Below are 5,369 nucleotides of genomic sequence, written 5' to 3'. Positions count from 1 at the left end.
TAAGTTTCTGTGTCCCCCTGTGGTGTTTCTGAATTTGCATTCTACTGTGAAGATAGGATGTGGGTTTCACCCCCTCCATTCCTTTTCACACCCTTCTTGCTAATAAAAGAGACAAACAAACTGAAGGTTTTCAGAACACATGGTGAGCGACTTGGAGAAGCAGTTCACTGTGTCTTCTCCTTCTGCAGAAGTTTGGTTGAAAACTCATATACGTTGTCTGTGGTTCTTTCTTTTTTATGTAGGTTTGAGAAAATACCTATCAATCTGCTTTATCTGCTCTCACGCATAAGGCTTCTCACTGACATAACCATAACATTTAAGACTGGTGATAGTCACACAAATAAAAACTGATTAAGGCAGGCCAACACCTTCGAGGGAGCAGAATGAGGAGGAAATAAAGCAGAACTCGCGCTACAATCTTTGCTTCACTTGGTGTCAAAGAAAGGTGAGCTGAGTGGAGCCTAGCGCTGGACGGTCATTACAATATGCCACATGAAATCATTTAAACATGTTTTTGAAAAAATATTTCAAATATGTCCTGATCTTACACATTTTGTCTGAGAAAAACTGACAGGAACTAAGTTCACTCTGTGTCTCACAGGTAGGATGTTGATTTCACAAACTTCTGCACAATTGAGGCTCCAAATATATTTCATGACTGAGAAACACCAACCTGTTAGTATCTCAGACCATGTAATTTATATATAAACAATTTCTTGCGTAGCAGACAGTGGACAGCTATCTAATAGCCATTTTCTTATGTTTATATGGGTTTATATTTTGTAAATGCACACAAACCACTAAAGTGGACACTAGTGCTTCATACAATACACTGCCAACTGCTGGCCATCCACAGCACCACCCTGGAGCCAGGCCTAGAGGTGTGGCATGCTTGTGAGCGCCTGGTGGCTGGGCTTTTACCCATGGGGCCCGGTGGTGGTGAGTTGGCTCCTGGTAGTGGGGGAAGATGCCGGTCAGGCCTGGTCAGGCCCAAATGTGTTGTGAGGAGGTCGCCTCCATGATTAAAGAGCTTTTCAGTGGCAAGCTCAGTCACTTGGAAGGAACTCAAAGTAAAGCTGCTGTTATTTCACATCAAGAGGAGCCAGTTGAGGTGGCTTGGGCATCTGCTCAAGATGTCTCATGGACGCCTCCATGGTGACGTGTTCTGGACATGTCCCACCAGGAGAAGGCCCTGAGGAAGACCCAGGAAACACTGGAGTTTTCCAGGTGGCCTGGGAATGCCTTGGGAATCCCCCAGAGGAGCTGGAACAAGTGGCTGGGGAGAGGGAAGTCTGGGCCTCCCTACTTAGACTGCTACTCCCTAGACCTCATCCCAGAGAAGATGGATGGATGGATGGATGGATGGATGGATGGATGGATGGATGGATGGATGGATGGATGGATAATTGTGTGAATTTCTGAGTTTTAATTTTTTGTTGAAATTTTGCATTTACAACAAATTCAAATGCTCTTCACCAGCCAGCAATGTAATATTGTTATTCAAAATAACAAAATAACCTTGTCTGTTTGTGGAGGAGGGGTGTCATCTCCAGTCCTCAAGGTAACTGTCCTGCAGTTTTTAGATGTGTCACAGGTACAAAACACTGGAATGAAATGGCTAAATTAACTCCTTGTGTAGATAAGTCCTCCAGAGTCTTGCTGATGACCTAATTATTCTATTCAGGTGTGGTGCAGCAGAGGCACATCTAAAGGTTGCAAGGCAGTGGCACTCAAGGACTGGAGTTTGACACCTGTGGTACAGAGGGTTGTTTTCACAGCTCATCAATGAACAAAAATTATTCTACTGTCTTGTGCGGACAGATGAGAATTCTTGTATACTGGAAACCAAACAGTTCTTTCCTAAAGAAACATCAAGCTGAAAACAAGAACAAGTTACTCTTTCTTTGTAAACAGTGCTTCTTCATCAAGTTTTCACTTGAGCAAAACTCATTGCAAACTTCTGCACTGAAAAAGCAGAAAATTTGCCAATTATTTTAAATCTAGTTTCTAGTGTAAATCTCTGTCACCTGAGAAAAGGCAAAACTTACAATTAACTTTACAGCAAAATAAAGGATTTTCTTATTTTAAGTCAATTCCTTTATATTGATGAAAAAGTTCTTGTTTCATTGGCTGATTATTTAACATGTAAAAGGGGAAATGTTTGGATATTAGTGAAATGATCTGTCAATGGAACAAGAACTTTTTTCAAGTTTCTTTAGAACGATGAGATGTTAAAGTCACTCTGTATGCAGATGACGCGCAGATCGGTGTCTGTCCTGTGATTGGTGGCTGTCTCTCCAGCAGGAAGTTGTGAACAGTTTAAAAGCTGCTGCAGGACTGCAGACATTCACAGGAAGCTGGACCAGCAATGGCTCTGCTGAAGGTTTTGATGCTGCTGGGGCTGGGTGAGTCTGAAGCACTGGACACACTGGGGAAACTGGACACACTGGAGACACTTCCACTGGTTGCAGGGAGGCTGCTGCTCTCTGTGACTCTCAAACTTCCCTCTGATTCTGTTTCAGATTGAAACTTTTTTGCATATCAACTGTGATGTTTTTTAATCTTTAACTGTTTATCCTTTTTCTGCTCCAGCAGCCATGTTTGTACATGGTTTCTGAGTAAAATCCTCCTTTTCCTTCTCCAGGTGTTTCAGTGAACTCAGCTGTTTCTCTGCAGAAGAGAATCATTGGAGGTAATGACTGTGACAAAAAGGAGCATCGTTATCATGTACGGCTGGAGATCGGCAAGGGTACTCATAGGAGACTGTGTGGAGGATCTCTGATCCACCCTCAGTGGATCCTGACTACAGATACCTGCTGGAAGGTGGAGACTGGGTGGTAAGAAAGAGACACAAAGACAGTTTTATCTGCAAATCATCTGATTTTCTGTGTGTTCATTATAATCTAACCTTTTCTGCAGGATTAATGCAGCAACAATAAAAATTCATCCACTGACTGCTAAAGAAAGAGTTCCCAGAATCCAAAAGAAACCTGCGATTTATGCTCCCGAAGGCTGGCGGCATGACATCATGTTGCTGAAGCTTCGGAAACCAGTAACGGGTGTCCCACCTGTTCCACTACCAGACTGCACTAAACGCCCTAAAGTGTAAGTCTTTCTCTGATCAAAAACATGACTTCAGGTTTTCTGTCTCCAGTCCTGCTACCTCTGCTTCAGCACACCTGAGTCAGGTAATCAGGCCACCAGCAGAACCAGAACCAGTTTAGCTCAGGTGTGTTGGACCAGAGACACATGTAAAGGACACAGGACAATGAGGACTGGAGGAGGACACTCCTGTGTCAGTGGATGAAGTCCTTCATGGATTTATTTCCTTTTCTTTACAAAGAATAAATGTTCTAAATTGTTGTCTTGTATTATTACATTTTATTCTAATTGTGTTTTAGAGGTGATACTGTTCAGCTGGCAGGAGAGGGAAGAACAACCGGCCCCAATAATCGGTCATGTGAGAGAAATATTAAAGTTATGAGAATAAAATCTTTGTTTCTGTCTCTACATAGAAGGTTGAGTGAAGAACATGTTTATGATTCTCATGTTTCTCTCCAGTACCTGATGCTGCTATTGCACCACGTCTTCAGTGTGTCAACATGAACGTTGTTGAGGTTTCCAACTTCCTGCCAGGATATGGCCATACATTCTCTGCTGGAGGACCAAACAAGGATGTATGTAATGTAAGTTTGTTTCTTCAATATCTCTCTCCAGTGATTAGAAAACTTTTCTGTTTTACAACATAAATACATATATTGATATAATTTTTTCTACAGGGTGACGTTGGTTCAGCTGTGGTGTTCAACAACATGATTTATGGTGTGATTTCTCCAGGTGTATCAGAGAATCCATGTCGGAACCCAGTTTCAATCACTGATGTGTGTGAATACATTGGGTGGATAAGAACAACAATTGGGATTCAATAACACAAACTGTTATGAAATATAATTCTCATCAAATTTCCTCAGATATAATGTTATTATTGTATCTTGATCAGTTTGATCCACATGTTTGTAGAATTAGAATAAATCAATAACTATGATTTTCTCATCTCTACTTGACCTCCCTAATGGATCTTTCTCTGTCTCAGAAATGACCAATAAATCAATAAATGCATTGAAAAAGCAACATTTCCTGGCTGATCGTCTTTACATTCATGGTTCAGTTTGTTCAGTTGATCAGTTGATATTTTCCCTGAACTGAGTCTGGAAATGTGACAAGTTTTTAATCACATGAAGAGGAACACCAGAAGTAATTTATTTTGTTCAGTTTGTATCTTTTATATCAGAAATGAAAATCATCTAAACTCTGCAGCTCTGGAGTTACTATTCCTGATTTAGTTCTAGAGAAAATTAAACTCCACCAAGACCAAAGAGCTGTGCACAAAAATGATGAAACAGAAGTTGCATAATACAACATTTAACAAATAATAAAATCCTAATGTAAAAATAATAACAAATAACATCATGTGTTTAGTGAAGATACAAAAGAAATTAGTTCAAAAGTCAAAATCTGGAACAAAATAAGCTTTAAGAAAATATTTGAAAACAGATAAGACTAATTAATGGTACCTTCTGTAGCCACAAATTTAACATAAAAATTAGTGTAGAAACGTTTTCTATATTGCAGTGACACAAATGTCATTGTTAATTAAAATTTTTAATTTTAACACTTCATATAAGGTATTCATATAGTTATAAAAAGAGTTATCTTAAAAATATTAACATTAAAATTGCCTGCAAAAATATTAATTTTCTTTCAATGTTGAAATTAAAATCTATTTTACATTCTCCATTAATTTTATAGTAACATCTGGAAAAAGTAAAAAGATGTAAAAAAAAAAAAAAAAAAAAAACTGTGAAAATATGTCATTAATACTTCATTGTTACAGTGTTTTTCACTGATGATACATCAAACAGAAAAGAATGTTTGCCTCAGGGCAGTGCAGAGACCTTTGGAGGGGTGGGAGCAGTGGTGGCACAGGGGCAAAGCACAACCCATGTATAGAGGCCTTAGTCCTCATGCCGGTGGTCGCAGATTCAATTCCCGACCTCGTGACATTTGCCGCATGTCTTCCCCCTCTCTCATAACCTTCTTTTCTGTCAAACTACTTTCAAATAAAGGCCACTAGAGCCAACAAAACCTTTTTAAAAAAAAGTTAAAATGAGGCACACTGAACAAGATCTTAAAACATCGTACAACATCCATCCATCCATCCATCCATCCATTTTCTTCCGCTTATCCGGGGTGGGGTCGCGGGGGCAGCAGCTTCAGAAGGGAGGCCCAGACTTCCCTCTCCCCAGCCACTTCTTTCAGCTCCTCCGGGGGAACCCCAAGGCGTTCCCAGGCCAGCCGAGAGACATGGT

At 40.2% G+C, this 5,369-nt stretch overlaps 1 long non-coding RNA gene across 1 annotated transcript; it reads left to right on the top strand.

Moving 5' to 3' along the window:
- The first annotated feature begins 3,461 nt into the window (after positions 1–3,461).
- Positions 3,462–3,906, top strand: LOC103150329 (uncharacterized). Its single transcript, XR_001664457.1, has 2 exons — positions 3,462–3,686; positions 3,780–3,906. It is a non-coding gene; the product is annotated as an uncharacterized LOC103150329 (long non-coding RNA).
- The last annotated feature ends 1,463 nt before the right edge of the window (positions 3,907–5,369 follow it).

Source organism: Poecilia formosa, unplaced genomic scaffold (genome assembly GCF_000485575.1).
Source record: "Poecilia formosa unplaced genomic scaffold, Poecilia_formosa-5.1.2 Scaffold250, whole genome shotgun sequence".
Classification (NCBI taxonomy): Eukaryota; Metazoa; Chordata; class Actinopteri; order Cyprinodontiformes; family Poeciliidae; genus Poecilia; species Poecilia formosa.
Note: the sequence above shows the minus strand (reverse complement) of the source record. Positions and strands in the feature narration are given on the sequence as shown.